The sequence below is a fragment of the Sus scrofa genome, chromosome 6 (assembly GCF_000003025.6).
Source record: "Sus scrofa isolate TJ Tabasco breed Duroc chromosome 6, Sscrofa11.1, whole genome shotgun sequence".
NCBI classification, from domain to species: Eukaryota; Metazoa; Chordata; class Mammalia; order Artiodactyla; family Suidae; genus Sus; species Sus scrofa.
In genome coordinates this window covers 152,969,265-152,988,231 of record NC_010448.4, presented here as the reverse complement: position 1 = coordinate 152,988,231, position 18,967 = coordinate 152,969,265, and the positions used below count along the sequence as shown (strand labels likewise).

General features: G+C 42.7%; 1 protein-coding gene across 24 annotated transcripts in view; it reads left to right on the top strand.

Moving 5' to 3' along the window:
• Positions 1-18,967, top strand: part of FGGY (FGGY carbohydrate kinase domain containing) — a 458,257-nt gene that overhangs the window by 224,948 nt on the left and 214,342 nt on the right. The gene's annotated exons all lie outside the window — the stretch shown is intronic.

The window sequence follows — 18,967 nt, the reverse complement described above, 5'->3', positions numbered from 1 at the left end:
GTATGTCCCAGGCATGGTGCTAAGGGACAGTGAACTTAATTAATACAAAGCAAGGTCCCATTCCCATATGGAAGGCAGACCATGAGACAAAGTTTACAGGAAAGTGTAATGTCTCTGTCTCCTTCATCCTTATTGCATTTGGGGGGTGTGTTGGGGGGGGGCATTGTTCAGATTCTCAGTATTTCTCACTTCAACCATAGCCAAATCTTTTTTCCTACTCTTTCTGGCGGTGTTTCTATTTAAGTTAGGGTTCAAACTTCACGCAGTCAATTTAGTAGATCATGACCATTGTATTTTCAGAATAGGATGTACCAACCATAATAGAAAATATCAGAATTTGTCTTACATATTAAGGGTAAGCATTTTTTTTGTAATTTATGTTTCCATTTCCATTTTATTTATCTGTGTGTATGTATACAGTGCCATGACAAAAATAATTTTTTTTTTTTTTTTTTTTTGCTTTTTAGGGCTGCAACCAAGGCATATGGAGGTTCCCAGGCTAGGGGTCTAATCAGAGGTGCAGCTCCTGGCCTACGCCACAGCCACAGCACCTCCAGATCCAAGCCCTGTCTATGACCTATACCATAGCTCATGGCAACGCCGGATCCTTAACCTACTGAGTGAGGCCAGGAATCAAACCCTTATCCTCATGGATCCTAGTCAGGTTCGTTAACTGCTGAGCCACATGGGAACTCCAACAAAGAATTTCTTACTATCGGTCATAGTCAAAAAATCTTTGAAAGATATTTTGGTCTGTACTTCACAATATCTATCAAATGCTCACATGAGGCTGTACTCCCCGAACTCTGCATTTCACCTCCATGTCTTTGCACATGGATTTCACTGCCTAGAATGACTGGTCCTCCACTTTGCCCACTAACTTCTACTCTAAGTTGAAAATCTGTCTTAGATGGTTTCTCCTCTCTAAACCTTCCATGGGACACTTTGATTTGTTTTGAAATTCTCTAAGCTGTACTTCTTTCAGCACTTTTACCTACACCTCTAGAGGAAATGATTGTGTTATAATTGCTATTTTACCTGCTTATCTTTTCCATTAGACTCAATAAACTGTAAGCTCCTTGAAGGCAGGGCCATTGTATTATGCATCTTGTCTAACCTGCGCTGAGCCCTGTGTCTGATTGATCAACTTATTAAATGAATAAAGTCACATTAAGCCAAGAGTAGGATAAAATGGCCCTAACCTGTAGAGTAAAACTTAAGCAATTTCCTTATACAGCAGGTCATTAAGAGTATCTCGTTCTTCTACATCATCTCTGAACTTTCAGAGCAGGTTAGGTCTTATCCACTTGCAGACGTGTCTGTCTTAGTCATCTTTATGAGTTCAGAATCTAACACAGTTCCTAAGAAATAGTAACCAGCCTAGAGCACGTGTGGCTTGTTTAGTGGTAGACAATTTTGCTTATAGGCAAGGGCGTTACTCTCACTTTTCAGTGTAGGCAGTATGCGCTTTTGATTGGAATGTCATGATTTGGGTTTTTAAGAACAGGCACAGAGAGAACATGTGGTGTAGGCAAATGTGGAGTGTTCCTGTCTCCTGGTAATCCTGATGTTCCACATCCCGTCTGAGGCCCGGGAAGCTTCCTCCATCATGCTTTCTCAGTTATCCCTGGGGCAGCAGTCGAGGTCATCCACCCTCCCACCCAGGTGACAGGCCCTTGGCTTGGACCTCCACATGCTGAGAGAAGGAGCACTACACCTGGGAGCTTTCAGAACTCTGGGTCCCTTGTCAGTTTCCCAGAGATCCCTAAGGGACAAACCAAAACATGCTTTGCTCTTCCACCCTGGGACTCGCCATGCCCTCTTGGAGGGGAGGCTGCGTTCTCTATGGCACCGGAAGACTTTCAGAGAGTGTAACTTAAACTACACTGAGAGGAACCCGGGCCATGAAATCACCTGAATTGGAGGATGTGCAGTGGCAGAAATTTTACCCTTAGAAGCTTTGGCTGCAATGTCTTATCCATTTTAAGATACATATACACTTACATTAGTGAGTGTCTCTTGTTTTCCAAAAGTAAGTTCTTCAAGTGGAAAGACAGAATAGGACCTTGGATTCTTTTGGTTTTTTCCATTGTTCAAGGGTCAACTGTACTTTAAAGTGGCAAAGAGAATAAATCTTAAAAGCGTTTAGCACAAAAAAAGAAATGTGCAGTGATGGCTGTTAACTAGACAATGTGATCATTTAACAATATATACAAATACTGCATCATCGTGTTGGACCCCTGATGCTAATGTAATTTTATATGTAAATGATCTCTCAATTACAAAAGGTAATTTAAAGAAGAAATTATACAGAAAGATCTAGGAGTTCCCGTCGTGGCGCAGTGGTTAACGAATCTGACTAAGAACCATGAGGTTGTGGGTTCGATCCCTGCCCTTGCTCAGTGGGTTAAGGATCCGGCGTTGCCGTGAGCTGTGGTGTAGGTTGCAGACGCGGCTCTGATCCCGCGTTGCTGTGGCTCTGGCGTAGGCTGGCAGCTACAGCTCCGATTAGACCCCTAGCCTGAGAACCTCCATATGCCACGGGAGCAGCCCAAGAAATGGCAAAAAAAAAAAAAAAAAAAAAAAAAAAAAAAAAAAAAAGGATCTCATACAACCTTTGCCTAGTTTCCTAAATGGTAACTGCTCACATATATGTATTATGTCATACAGTATAGGACCCTGGATTCTTAAAGGGCTGAGCTTAGGGGCCAGAAGTGGCTGAGGAAAAGCCCAGGAAGGTGATTCTCAGCAACTGTGGGACGGGAAAGACCTACTTAGTAATTTTGTCCAAGTTTTATCCTTCTTATGCCTCCACCTCCCCCCTTCACCTTACAGGCAATTTAGGATTAGGATATCAGGAAAAGAGAGCAGCCCTGGGAGCAAGGCTTTTGCTTTCCCTCTTGTTTCCCACTCTGCCTATCTCCCTTTCAGGATGTAGAGGAAAATAGAGGCCTGAAAGTCTTGAAAGGGTCATCCACTTATCCGGCCATGTAGTTACTAAAGATACGTATTGAGTGCTCACACACCTGGTGGTAACTGGTCTAGGCACTGGAGATTATAGCAGTGAACAGCACAGCTAAAGCCTCATACCTTTTGGAGAGAAAATTCTCTCTTGGCCTGCATGTCTGAAACTTCATAGTATTGGTTGGATGGACTTTCCATTGTGGCTCAGTGGGTTAAGAACCCAGTATAGTATCTGTGAGGATGCAGGTTCAATCCCTGGCCTCACTCAGTGGATTAAGGATCTGGCACTGCCGTGTGGTGTGGTGTGGGTCGCAGATGCAGCTCGGATCCAGTGTTGCCATGACTAGGGTGTAGACTGGTAGCTGTGCCTCTGATTTGACCCCTGGTCCAGGAACTTCCATAGAGTATAGGTGTGGCTATAAAAAGAAAAACAAACAAACAAACAAAAACCAGTATTGGCTTAAGAGAACTAACGGCTGAGACAGGTCGTGATTTTATAATAAAGACCAAACGTGGAGTCCAAAGATCTGAATTTAAATTCTTACTCCCACTACCTGTGTACCTTGGACCGAATATCCTACCCTTTCACACTTGTGAATGTCCCCTTCTGCAGTACGAGATAGCAATACCCTCTTCAAAGACGGGGTATGAGAACTAATGATGCAAACAGGTAAAGCAGCTGATGTAGCATCTGACACATAGTAGATTCACAATAATGAAGTGTCTTTCTTTTTCTCACTCTGGAATCACAATGTACAGCACAAAGTAGAAGCTTTATAAGTGGAAGTTCTCTTATATATTATCCAAGAGAACTATCTAATGTTTGTACAGGCAGTTGAAAATCCCCAGGCTTTTGGACTTTATCTGCCTTCCTTGAATCTGCCCTAAATTTCCTTCCCTGGTGTTCTTTCCCAGAATGCAGGATTCATTATGTTAATTTTTAAATTTTTTTTAACTTTTTTGGTCACCTCATGGTGTATGGAGTTCCTGGGCCAAGGACTAGATCCGAGCTGCAATGTGACCTATACTGCAGCTGCAGCAATGCCAAAACCTTAACCCACTGTGCCCGGTGGGGATCCAGCCTGTGTCCCAGTGCTACACAAGATGCCACCGATCCCTTTGCACCGTGGCGGGAACTCCAGAGTTCACAACTTTAAGATTTCTGTAGACAGAGTTCCCATTGTGGCTCAGTGGGTTAAGAACCCCTGACAGTATTTGTGAGGATGCAGATTCAATCCCTGGCCTCACTCAGTGGGTTAAGGATCTGGCGTAGGTTGAAGACACAGCTTAGACCAGGTGTTGCTGTGGCTGTGGTGTCGGGCGGCAGCTGCAGCTCCAGTTTGACCCATAGCCTGAGAACTTCCATGTGCTACAGATGCAGCCATAAAAAGAAAGAAAAAAGATTTCTGTAGAGTTTGAGGTCACAGATAACCTCAAGATATGATTAGATGAACTCCATGCTGAGAGATCGCCAATAGTCAGGTTCAGAATCTGGCTTTGGAATCACATATCATTTGGGTCTCTCACAAACAAGTCCTGAATCCCTCTGAGTGTTGACTTGGCCAGACCCACCTTGGACCCCACATTCTGATTAGTAGGCAGGGTCAGCATTCTGCTTTGGAGAAAGACTCCTGCACTTTTGGTCTTCAGGGAAGCCTGGGCCAGGAGGATAAAGATCAAAGAAGCAAGTGTAACTCAAGTCAGGCTTTTCTCAGTTATGGAAAAAGGGGAGGAAGGACTTTGTGGGAATGAAAATCAAAGATAAAAGAACATTTTGTGGTAAAGGTGCTGGTTACTAAGTTCTCCAGCAGATAGCCAGAGGATAGGAGTAGCTTTCTTTGCTCTTTGTGGGGGTGGTTCTGGCCAGGGCTCCCACTGCTGATATTTTTCTAGCTTATAAAAATAGTATTAACTTTGTTCCAGGTCTGTGCTTGGCTCCAGTAGCCCAGCTTGTCCTGAAAGGCAATAACCTGATTTCTGTCTCAGGCCCTCTCCCCCCGTTGTTCTTCCCTTTTAGAACAACTGCTGATTCTCCATCACATCTTTTTTTTGGCTGCACTCCATGGCATATGGAAATTCCCGGGCCAGGGATTGAATCTGAGCCACAGCTGCGACCTACGCTGCAGCTGTGGAAACACCGGATCCTTTAACCCACCACACTGAGCTAGGAATCGAACCCACGCCTCCGCAGCAACCCAAGCCACTGTAGTGGAATTCTTAAACCACTGCGCCAGAGCAGGAACTCCTCTCCTGATGATATGTAGGACTCTACACATCCACCAGGTTTGTGTGTGCAACTTTGTCTCATTTACGAGTCTGTGTACTCTTTAAGAGTGAGCCCTGTGCGGTTTTATTCTTACACCCCAGTAATCACAGTGCTTTGCATGTGCAGGACCATTAACCCGAGCATATTTAGTGAATGAGTAAATGAATGGCGTGCCCTCTGCGAGGGATGGATATTCAACTGAGAACTGTCAGAATCTCTCATTACAGAGGCAGCTGCACAGACAAACATCCTTATACCGTAGGTGTGCCTGCTCAATTCTCCATGAAGCAAAAGAGTTGTTTTGAGCACTCTCTGACCCATTACAGGATGTCTGGAAACTTGTGGACTTTGCGCTCCCCTCATATTAGCAGGTGTTGGCCAAGAGCAAATCTTGTGCCTAGGTTTAGCATCCTCTGATTCCAGATACTGGGTTCTTGCCAGATGTTGATTTGGCTTAAATTGCTTATCTACGCCAGATGTTGAATTGGCTTAAATTACTCATCTGAGTTGCGGAATCAAACCAAATTGAGCATTTTGAATTTCTTCCTCCCCACCCCACCCCCCCACCTCTCTCCTCTTCCTTCCTTCCTTTCTTATAGCAGAAGAATTGGTTTAGCCCATCTTGCAAAAAGAGCTTCTGGCTTATGCCCTCTTCGAGCAAAACATAGTTTATTCCAGTGAGCAATGAAACTTGCCAACTTTTCATCACACCATTGTGAGTGCTCTAGAAGCAACACTGACTTTAAGGCAACTTTAAACATACTATCATTCTGTTCTGTTTTTTAAATGAAACAGTGAGGCTCACAAAGACTACCTGATTTATCCAAAGGCATACAGTTAGTAAGTGGTCAGAGGTGATTTAAACTCACAGTATCTGATTCCAGAGCCCACACTTCTAATCACTGTGCCATATGAATGTCATATTCGTTCAACTGTGATCCAGCCTACTCTTGAATTTGACCCTTAAAATAGCATTTGAGAGAGTAACAGTATTTTAAAAAGACCGTCTTTCAATAAGTATTTTTTGATGACCCTCTTTATTTGATCAGATATAAGGTAAATATCAGAGAAAACTGGACTTCTGCATATTCTAGTAGAGAAAATAAACACTAAATAAACAATGTAATTGCATTTCCCAAATATATAAAGTTTTGGAAAAATATGGGATGGGCCCAACATTGAGACTTGAATTATAAAAGAATTCCTCGAGAAAGTGATTCTGTAATATAGTTGCAACAGTTCCTGCCTTATTATTGTTTCTTGGTAAGATAGAATTTATTTACTTGTTGTAACTTTCAAACTTCAGTTAGGCTTTATGCATAATAAAAAGAAAAACAATAATATCACAAATAAAAGAAGAACCCCTACTTTTATTGGTACCACTACTCTTATAACTATTTCTTATTTGCCTTCTATGTGCCAAGTACTCTGCCTGATGCTTCACGCACTTTATCCCTTGTCTCTCATGATGATCCTATAAAGCAGAGGTTGTTTCCCATTCTATACATGAGGAAGTTGAAGGTAGAAAGAAAAACATTTCCACTATCACATAACTACTGTTCGAACTTGAGTCTGACTCCAAAGCTCATGTTCTGAAATGACTCTGTACCAGTGGTTCTCATCCAGGGGTGATTTTTAACCCCTCCATCCCATCCCCAGGGGACATTTGGCCATGACTGGAGACATTTTTTGATTATCTTTTGGAAAAGGGGAACTGGCTTGGAATATGTTGGGCAGAAGCCAGGAATGCCACTGAATGTCCTGCAATGCTCAGGGCACAACAGAGAATTACCCAGCCTCAAATGTCAGTAGTGCTGAGGATGGTAAGTCCTACTCTGTACCAGAACCCTTCTGTGACTTTATTTCCTTTCAGCAACTGAGTTTACTTCTGTAAAAACAAACAAAAAATCCAGCATCCAGTAAGGGTCCTACTAATACTTGGTAAACAGCATCCAGGAAGTGTCCTACTAATACTTGTTCAAAATATACTTTGTGAAATCAACTCCTCATTAAAATACCTGTGAGATAAGAAAATCAAGTGGAGACCGCAGAGTAGGGAGTATGCGAATCTTCCTGCCCCTTCTGTCTTACGCAGCATCTAACACCCAACCATTTGACACCCAACCATTTGTCCTCCTTTCAGCTCTTCAGTACACTAGCCTCTCTGCCTTTGCTCCTGCAAAGTGCTGCTCCCCCTCCCCGCTCCCCACCCACACACTCCTACTCAAGTCAGCAGTCAGGTTAAGTTTTACTTCTGCGGTGGACTCTTCTCCAGACTTCACCACTGTTCTTAGAAACCAGGAATCACTCCCTCCTCTGTTTCTGCCACACTTTCACCTATCACAGGTTTCCCACCGAATTGTGTTCACTAGCCCCATCATTCAGCTTAGAACCCAGAGGGTCAGTCCTCTGTGGATCTGAGAGTTAAGAGCGTGTTTTGAAAGATCCAAAATAAGGATTGCTAAATCCAAATAGGGGAGCATTTAAAAATATATAATTCCTAGGCCCTACCTCCCAAGGATCCTGAGTCTGAATGTCTGGGGCTAGGAAGCTGGTTATAGGATGGAAGGTGCCACTTGGTGCCCAGTGGAGATGTCCTGCAGGATGTGTTGGCACTGGGCACAAAGGTCAGAAGTGGAAGTAATATGCAGTGCTCAAGTAGACCAACTGGGTGAGCTGTGCTGAGAAGGAGCCAGGCGCAGACTCGGACTAAGAGCTGGGGGCAGGGAGCGTACCCAACATGAAAGAGGAGGTGTCCAAAGATGCAGACGGTCTGTAAGAGAAGGAGGGGGATTAGAAGACAGATACAGTCTTGCCGAGGAATCTGGAAGGAGAAAAGTGGTGTCAGTGCCCAAGCCGATAGAGGCAAGGACGACTCCGGGAGTTCCTGGATGTGACTTAGAAGGGGAGGGAGTTTGTTAGTGTGATGTGAAGGTTACTGTTTTAGGTTGAGGTTTGGTTTAATGAGAAACACTGCTGCCTGATAGCAGAACAGCTGCGGGAGCCTTGATGAGGGGCAGAGCAGGGATGGGGGAAGGGCAGATTTGAGTATGACATTTCAATAAATAATGAAGTTGGAGTCTAGGTCTATGTCTTTCTGACTCCAGAGTCTATGCGCTTTCTCCTACTTGTCCTGCTAATATATTAATGTATGTCTATATATGTCTGTGCCTTTTCATACATTAGCCTGTAACTACACAAACATATATCTATATCCAAAACGGAAGATAGAGCTTCTAGTTAACATTCTTCTGGGTAGGTGTGTTTTTAGATCCATTTTATGGATGAGAGAGTTGAGGCCCAGTGTGAAGAAGTGAATTTATTTAAAAAAAAAATACTTAAGGACAGCACCGGTGTCTGGGGTTCTCCCAGTCACGGGGAATAAGACGAGGCTTATTAGACCAGGCTGGCTGATTTTTGACTGCATGGTGGAAAGATCAGTAATCCTAAAGTGGATAATAATTTTGTTGATTACTTTTGTTGATTAATGTTGAATTGAATGTTGATGTTATTAAAGTCAGGTGTGGAGTGACTTGCTCTTTTCAAACCACCATCCTGGTATTTTTACCTCTATTAATGGTTGAGCGAGTGGACACTACAGTAGGCAGAGGGATTTGCCCAAGCAGAGGGGATAAGGCAGGATTGGATCCAAGGCTGATCTCTTTCTCCCCACGACTTCACATCTACTTCATGAAGACTTTGCATCCAATAGGGGAAAGTTTTTCCTCCTGAACAGAGCAGAATGTCTAGACTTAGTATAGATTCCTATGCCCAGAGACCCTGACTTCAAGCAAATCTCTGACCAGCTCATCCGCTTCAGAACCTTATCTGGTATCCAGAGGGAATTCATAATCGGAAGTTTCCCCTTATTCTCTCATGGATTCGTATGTGACTGAAAAGATGAGCTTTTGTCTTCTTTTGCTGAACTTGGGAACAAAAACAAAAACACCGGGATAACCCAGCTCCTGGTTCTACTACTGCCAGCCACCTGTTAGGAGCACTTCAGCGCTCCAAGTTCAAAAGGTAGAAGACTGCTGGAAACGTGTTTTGTTTGGGGGCCCGATGTCAAGATTGCACTTGCGTCACTGGCTGCAAGAGTAGGCTTACCCCAAAGATCCACTGTTTTTCATGGCACAGAAACTCAACACATGGTGCTTCACATCCATATAATATCCCTGAGCACTAATGTTTACTTTGGGGCTTGTACATCAGCAGCTGTTGGTGGGAAAATGCACATCTCCAGTTATCGCTTCTTGGCGGCGGCCTCACATCTGAACTGCCGGCTGCTTCCTTATCATCTCTCCACGGGCCTGGTTAATTTCCTTGTTTTCAACTTTCTCTTAACTAAGCATTCATATGAGTCATCATAAAGGGCAAACAGAAAAAAGAATTTATTTCCCTACACTGGGAATCTTGAAGATTGCCTCCTACCATCTTGTGGCCAGGATAACTATCTAGAGAGACTAAAAATAAAAAATGTCTGGAATATAGAAAAATGGTACTGGTCACTAGTTATACCTGAGAGTAGCACCTCCTCCACCCCACCTTCCATAACGCTAATCTTTATCATGCTCTGTACTATGATTCTGATGTCAGAATCTGGCTTCTGAACACAAGGAAAATGAAAAGTCTTGAGGTAATACAACATAGGAGTTCAAATCCTGGTTTGAACACCAATCCTAGTTCCATCTGCTGTCTCTGTGACCTTGGGAAGTTGCTTGATACTTCATGCCTCAGTTTTTTTCCTCTCTGAAATGGGTATAGTACTTGCACGCACCTCATAGAGTTGTTTGAAGAATAAATGAGCGACATTCTGTAAAGCTCTTTAGTGTCTGGCAGTGCCGTGTATATTTAGCTATGATTGATGGGATCTAAACGAATGTGTATTATGAATGATAGAAGTGTTCAAGGCGAAGTCATTCTTTTATTTTAAAAAATACGTGATATTTTCCTTTTATGTGCCAGGCATTGTTGTAGATGTTTGGACATAGTGGTGAATAGAGACAAGTTCCTGCTCCTATGAAGCTTCCTTCTTGTTGGGAGTGTCCATAACCTCCCATAGAAACATACTCATGAATATTTTTATATACACAGTATGCATGCATACAGAGTATGCATGCACATGTGTGCTTGTGTATCCACATATATGTTTATGTGCACATCTGTCTGTGCATGTGTATATGTGTGTGTTTGTGCATATGTGTGCACAGATGTGCCTCTATTGGCATGCTCAGCAATGTGCATGTACGGCTGAATGCTTGTGCATATGTGTTTGTGTACATGTATGTATACCAGTATACATATGTGTGTGTGCATATGTATATGCACATTTGGATATGTGTGTTTGTGCATGTGTGGGCATATGTGTACATGTGTGTATTTGTATATGCATCATTATGTGTTTATCAGGTACTGCTAAGTGTTATTAAGAACAGGTCTGTGTAAAGCAGTAGAGAGTGCCAGGAGTGAGAGAGTGCCAGTACAGAGAGTTCTGGAAAGTTTAATCCAGAGTGGTGACATTTGAGGAAACTGACCTCAATGAAGAGAGGGAACATTTTATGGTATAAGAAGCAAGGTAGCAGATAATTCAATTAGCAAATATGTGTTAGACCCATACTTGGCCTCAGATGCCATGTAGGGCATGGGGGCTGCCAGGCTGAAGATGATCCAGTCTTTTCTCTGGAGGAGCTTAGCAGCTGGTGGAGAAGGCAGACCTGTCATCAGAAAAATCCCATTGTAACCTTCACACTGCCTTTCCCAGATGTGAGGGAAGTGTCACAAGAGCACACGGAATGGATCAACCAGCTCTGCCAGGACAAGTGAGGGAAGCATCACGTAGGAGGTGCAAATGGGACAAGCATTTCAGGAGGCGGGAATGGAAAGTGAAAAGAGTGTGGAAAAGCCTGACTCCATCATGGGTCTTTTCAGTATGGCAAACTTGTTGTGCAAGTATGAGGAAACAGTGAGAGAGGGCCAGGAAATCAGAGCTGTGTACCATGTGTGGATTCTGAACTCCCAGCTTTGCCACTTGTTAGGAGCAAGTTACTTAACTGCTGTCTCAGATTTCCCTTCTGTAAATGGGGATGACAACAGCGCCTCCTCTGGTGGTTGTACTGTACTGGCGCCATTTCCTGACCTGTGTGAGCAATCAACAAGTGTCAGCTCTTCCAGGTCAGAAGCTCAAATGTAAAAAGCCTTGAATTCTAAGTTGAGGAAATTGGATGCTGAAAATCAACCTATCATTCAAATAGCTTCCTTGGCACTGACTGTCGTGTGAAAACTGTCAAGTGTTCTACCTGAAGAATTTGCCTTTGGGCAAGCAGCTAGGATTTGTCATACCAATGGGTGATACTGCAAAGGAACAGATAAAGCAGTAAAAAAAAAAAAAAAACAAAAAAAAAAACCTCATTTTATCTTAGAACAAAAGTTCACTTCAATGGAATGGAGCAGATATTTGTTTTCCCAGGCCCTGGAAATTCAGACATAGCTCACTTGCTGCCAGGGCTTTGCACTCCACCTTTGTAATGTTTGTTACTCAAACTGCAGAAGCATAGCTAGATGGGAAAGTACATTTCTCCATCTCCGACTTCTGTATCTCAGCACCAGGCCTGAGGCTGGAGGATGCTGCTTTTCAGGGTCTCATACCCACTCTGATCTTGGCCACTGTCTTAGTGAGAGGATTTTTGCCTCTGCTCCTGTCTCTTCATCCCATTATCTCTTCTCTTTCTTCAAATCGAAGTAGAGAGTGTACAAAGTCTGCCCAGGCTCACTACAGTCTGAGCTGCTGAATATTCTTCCAGAGCCTTCTAGTATTTCTGTGCCCATCCCTCTGAATATTCCATCTTCATTTTATCGATGACAGTGTCAGATTTTCCCACTAAACTTTCTTCTGTTCCCATTTTGACTAGAACTAGAAAGTACTGTTTGCTAGAAACTGCAAATGGAAAATATAAAGAGAGACAACATGAGAAAATAGATTATTTACATTATTTCCAGTTATCCATAGTAGATTGAAATCATAATATAGATCATCTAAAAAATGAGTATTTTATTTTGAACATAGAATGACATAGGATTTTTTTATTAATTAAGTTTTTTTTAGGATATAGTTGATTTACAGTGTTGAGTCAATTTCTGTTGTATAGCATAGTGACCCAGTCATTTTTTTTCTCATATTATCTTCTATCATGGTCTATCTCCTGATACTGGATATAGTTCCCTGTGCTATACAGTAGGACCCCATTGCTTATCCATGATCCATTCTAAATGTAATAGTTTGCATCTACTAACCCCAAACTCCCAGTCCATCCCACTCCCTCTCCCAACCCCTTGGCAACCACAAGTCTGTTCTCTATATCTGAGTCTTTTTTTTTGTAGATAGGTTCATTTGTGCCCATGTTTTAGATTCCACATATAAGTGATATCATATGGTATTTGTCTTTTTCTTTCTGACCTCACTTAGTATGAGAATCTCTAGTTGCAGTTGTTGCAGATACCATTATTTTTTATTGCTGAGTAGTATTCCATTGTATATATGTACCACATCTTCCTATCTGTTCATCTGTCAGTGTACATTTAGATTTGTTTCCATGTCTTGGCTATTGTGAATAATGCTACAGTGAACATGGGGGTATATGTATCTTTTTGAATGAAAGTTTTTTTTCAGATATATGCCCAGGAGAGGGATATAATTTTAGGTAGGAATGTAAATTGGTACAACCACTGTGGAAAACAGTATGGAGGTTCCTCAGAAAACTAAATATAGAACTACCATATGATGTGCATTTTTCTTTTGTTTGTTTTTATATCTATTTCTGTCCTTATTTACTTATTATAGTGGTTTTCAAATTTGAATATGCATAGTCAACCAAGGAGTTATTTAAAATGTGGGTTACTGGGTCCCCACAACCACCACTATGACAGGTTCTGATCAGTAGATTTGACTGGGCCCTAAACATCTGCCTTGTATACAATCCCCACATGATCCTAATGAACTTCTCCAGTAGCATCTTCGAAGATGTAGGAGTGATGGTCAACACTCAAGTTTATCGCAGTTACCTGTATATAATCTAGAAAGAACAAAATTGTGTTCAAGGAAACTGGAAGAATGAATTTTAAAAATTTTATTTCAAAAGCAGAGCAGGGAGTTCCCGTCATGGCGCAGTGGTTAACGAATCTGACTAGGAACCATGAGGTTGCGGGTTCGGTCCCTGCCCTTGCTCAGTGGGTTGACGATCCGGCGTTGCCGTGAGCTGTGGTGTAGGTTGCAGACACAGCTCGGATGGATCCTGTGTTGCTGTGGCTCTGGCGTGGGCCTGTGGCTGCAGCTCCGATTGGACCCCTAGCCTGGGAACCTTCATATGCTGCGGGAGCAGCCCAAGAAATAGCAAAAGGACAAAAAAAGAAAAAAGAGCAATAAGGAGCTCTTCTGATGTGGTGCCCTTACCATGAACTGGGAACTACCTAAGTGTTTGCGTAGATAACACTTGATATGAACAACAACTATGGGTGCACATTCTTACCACCCCCATATAAAGGCCAGAATGATATTCATCTTGGCTCAGGTATGTGTGGTGGGGTGGGAGGAGAAACTTGAAGGTCTGTCTGACTCTAGGTCTCCTGGTTTTACCATCGTATAGCTTCACCCATGCCTGTGTTGACTGAGTTATCCATAGTTTTTTTTTTAAATGTTCAAGAAACAGAAAACATGGAGAATCTTTGAATCCTATGCTCAGGTCTAGGGAAAGCTAAGGATTGTGTTAAGCTATTGACCTATACAGGTTCCTGGGCTGAATTTAGCATAGAGAGTTAAAAGCGTACCAGCCTTGTGACTCACCACTTTGAAAACTGAGGGGTCATTCTGCCACCAACATCAGTAATATGAGGAAAGACTCTATACACCTTTTATATTCAGGCCTCTCACCACTGAAAGTTGTAAAGAAAAACCCACACAGTTCAGTTCTGTGAAATATATTAAATAAGCCTGAATAATGTGTCTCTTATTCACACATTGTCTGCTTTACTGTGGTGTAACCTTATTGCCCAGCCTAATGCATGTGGCCTAATAATTCTTTCACTATGTGCATATCTCTGAATGCTAACAGATATACAATAATGTTTAAACATTTAAATAGATGGTTACATTACTGTCTCCCCCATTTAGACTGTGAGCTTCTTGTGGGCAATGACTCTGGTCATATTCATCTCTGTAACTTCAGACCACAGCCCTTAACTGAGTAAATATGTGCCTTAGTTAATGTTTTTGTCTATAAACAACATGCTAAGCACTATACTAGTTACTACCAGTTACTGAGGCAAAGTCAGCAATATAGAGAACTAGAGATATAGCATGAGGACTGAGTTCTATAGGAGGTTGAAAAAGGGAGAAGACTTTCAGTAGGAACAATAAGGCAAAGGAAAGACAAAGCTATACTTTGCATGACTTCAGCATAACAGGAATGTTCTGGGTAGTCTACTTGTATAATCTTTACGTCAACTCCAGCAGCTTTCTCAAGGTCATACAACTACTAATGAGAACCTCCAGAATGTCAGCTGCTATGGTCCTTCAGAGAAGTGGGAGGGGTAGCCTTTGAACTGGGCCTACGATAACAGGGGCCTTCCCCACCGAAAGCAATGACATGTAGAGTAATCTGGATGGAGAGAATAGCATAAGTGATGGCACTGAAATGGGGTTGGGAAATACTAAGAATTTCAGTTTGGCCAAAGCCTGTGATATCTGTAAGAAATCCCTGAAAGATGAGGCTATTAAGCTCAAGTCGATGGAGAGAGAATGGCTGTACTTGAGCACCAGGTTGCAAAGTCTGTGCTAGCCCTCTTCTCCTCAGATGTTGTCAAGCCACTGGAGGTAGATGTAAGCAAGAGTTCCCATTGTGGCTCTGTGGTTAAGAACCTGACACAGTGTCTGTGAGGATGAGGGTTCAATTCCCTGGCCTCACTCAGTGGATTAAGGATCTGGCAGTTGTTGCAATCTGCGGTGTAGGTAGCAGATACAGCTTGGATCAGGCCTTGCCATGGCTGTGGTGTAGGCTAGCAGCTGCAGCTCTGATTTGAACCCTGACCCAGGAATGCCATATGCTGTAGATGCAGCAGTAAAAAGCGGGGAGAAAAAGCAGAATTCTTTCCTTTGAAATACAGAATTTTTTTTCCAGTTATTCACCTTTTTTAAAGTTTTTTATTGAAATATGTTGATTTACAATGCTGTGTTAGTTTCAGTATACTGAAGTGATTCAGCTACATATGTATATATAAATATACATATTCTTTTTTAACATTCTTCTCCATTATAGGTTATTATAAGGTATTGAGTAGAGTTCCCTGTGCTATACAGTAGGTCCTTGTTAGTTCTCTATTTTATTTATAATTGTGTGTATATGTTAATCCCAATCTCCTAATTTACCCCTCCCCCCATGCCTTTGATAACCGTAAGTTTGTCTTCTGTCTGTGAGTTTATTTCTGTTTTGTAAATAAGTTCATTTGCATCCTTTTTTTTCAGATTCCATACATAATTGATATCATAGAATATTTGTCTTTCTATTTGCCTTACTTTACTCAGTCTGATAATCTCTAAGTCTTTCCATGTTGCTGCAAATAGCATGATTTCATTCTTTTTTACAGCTGAGTAATATTTGAAAAGATACCTGCACCCCAGTGTTCACAGTAGCAGTATTTACAGCAGCCAAAATGTGCAAACAACCTAAATGTCCATCAACAGATGAATGGATAGAGAAGATGTGGGTGTGTGTGGGTGTGGGTATATATATATATCACAGTCTTTATTGAAATATAGTTTATATACACACGGTGGTATATTACTCAGCCTTAAAAAATGACATGCAGACTTTAGAAGGAGAGAGAGCAAAGGCAGAATGAAAAGTTGTATGCATGTACAGAATTTATCCAACAAAACTGAGTAACTGTGTGCACCAAAAAAAAAAAAAAAAAAAAAAAAAATTAGCCTAAGAATACCCACAACACCATTCTTGCAGCCTCATGGTTGAGGAAAAGCATGATTTCTGAAGCGAGACTGCCTGAATTCCTAATCCACACCATCACCTGCTCTCCGTGTGATCACGGGTCAGTTACTTAACCTGCTGAGTCTCAGGTTTTCATCTCCAAGATGGGCCTCATACCAGTAGTTGTGAGGATTCAATACAATACATAAATTTATGTGAAGCACTAAAATAAAAACACCTGGCACAAGCACATTCTACACGGGTATCAAGTGTCATGATGATGGTGCTACAGAGAAGACCTAAGGTGGAGAGTTGCTGCAACAGGCCCCGGAGTGAGTGGCTGCAGTCCAGGTGGAGACCTCTGACCATTACATCAAAGAGGGCCTCATTTGGGGAGCCTGTTTGGACTTGCACAGGGGAAGTCTGCTTGCTGTGTTCCTTTTGACAGCCGCGGTCAGGCTGCTGGGTACCAGCATCCTTGGCTCCTAGAAGACTGTCAGCTCCTTGAAGACAGTGATTATGTTTTTCCAGGTATTATTTCCTCTGCAGTGCTGAGCACATGCCTCATGGAGAGTGGTGCTCACTCAAGGTTTATGGCACTGAATCCTACTGAACGGTGGAGAGAGAGAATATTATTCAGGGCCCAACATGTGCCAACACTCTTCTTTCAAAGCGAGATTGTGTTTTTACACTTTGCTCTGAAATCATCACTTCCTTTTTACAGAGGAGATATTAGAGGCGCAAGGAGCTCCGCGCCTTTGCCCGAGGTCATGCAGCGGCTAGAAATGTCTCTCTGAAATGGGTGCCCTCTTCCGGCCACCGCCCTTTCCCCAGTGGCCGTGCAGGCACAGAGAAAGGAGAACAGGGCCTGGGGCTGCTGTCCTGAGAAGGTGGGTGTCAGGAGCAGCTGCAGAGGTGGAAGGGGAGGGCTGACTCTTGATTTCTGCTGAAGCAGAGATGGCTTTTGAACTGCAGTTTTTGAAAAATGCAAGTATATTCCTTGTGGGATTTTCTATAATTCATTTTTGCCCTTGTCTTCCACACTATTTATTTACCTAAGCCTTTGTTCTCTTAGAAACTATTTGAGCCACATGTCATTGATTGTGTTAAAACCCTGGGCCCTTTATCCTGCTCAGGTTTTTGTTTTTATTTTGTTTTGTTTTTTTTTTCCTCTCTCCAGCTGCTCTGCATAGCAGTTAATTCTCTGACTCTGTGGCCTGACTCTTATCCGGTGATGGGTCGCCTTACACTCCCACCCCTGCTCTTTCAAGAATGGGGGCCAGGGATGTAGGATCCAGCTTCAGAATCTATTTTTCTTTTTTGTGTCTTTGTTGTCTGAAGCTCAGGGCAGAGTCCAATCAATCCGTGTAGGTGTGGTGGAGCCCTGTGACCCTTCCCAGGGGAAATCCTAGCCCCATAGAAACTTGGCTGGTTTGGGCTCTGGGAATAAATCCCAGGCTTTGAAGAATCTGTCAATGTTCAACTAACCCCACAAAACCTCTGGAAATTTTTCATGGAACCGAAACTCACACCAAGGGAGGAGGCTCTGAGCTTGGCATCAGAGTCTGGGAAGAGGGAGAACTGGGGAAGCAACTAAGATCTTTTCCTCCAAAAACTTCAGGCCTCTTCCCCACATTCAGGTGTCCTAAAGAGTCTATCTGAGCAAGTCCCATCTCCTTCCTGCTTTTTCTTGAAGCATCTCACTGGTTTGCTCTGTGTCTTCAAGGAGATTGTCAGGGCAGCTAGTTCCTTTCCCACCTTCTAGGGGTCTTCAGATAATTCTATAAATGAGACCATTTGTCTAGGGGCAAGAAAAGGTTGCTGAAGGAAACCTAGCCTTGTTATCTGCCAAGAGAAGCTGTCACTGATATTTATTTAGCAGTTCTAGTATCCCAGGTATAAGGCTGCAATAAGGTGACCATCCAGTACAGTTTGCTCAGGACTTGGGGGTGTCCTTTCTGGGACACTGGGCACACAGTGCTAAAACCAGGAATAATGACCTTTAAAGTAGATGCTATTACTCCCGACTCACACCTGAGCACACTGAGGTGCAGAGAGGTGAGGTAGCTTATGGAAGGTCACACACAACACCTGTGGAGGACTTGGGTCTCCAACAGAGATGGTCCAGTGTCAGACCCTGACCTTTGTCCAGCCCTGTTCTCGGGAATACAAGCTTCCATCTCCTGCAGACTGTGTTGCCCAGCAGCTCGCATCAGCTGACTCTCTCTCCTGGGCCTTTGTTTAGCTGTCTCTTTTATCTCCAAGTCTGCCTGAAGTGCCATTCGTTTCCTGTCCCTCCCCCTGCTGACTGAGGTCCCTCCTGCCTCACCTCCTTCAGGAGGCCCTTTCTGACCTGACCATCCAACTAAACCCAGGGTCCTGTCTCCATACTTTCATTAAACATCTTCATATGTGAGTCACTGGCTGCTCCCTACTGTCTTGTAAGTGTCTGCCTGTGTATCTTTCCATCCCTTCTGGATGAGGATCTTATAGAATAAAAGGGGACAGCTTTCATCTTTGGGTTTCTAGCTTCTCACACAGCACCTTACTTATAACTGAGGACCAATAAATAGCTGCTGAATGAATCAGTTGATTTATAAAATATCAGAAGGTAACTGTGATTTAGAGTCATAGTTTTAGAGCCATTTAAGGATTTATTCCACGAGATACATTTTGTGCATTTTGTGGTACTTGGATCAGATCTCTTAAATTTTTTTAGTTTTAGAAAATAAGTACTTTTGGGGAGTTAACTTGTCCATTTGGA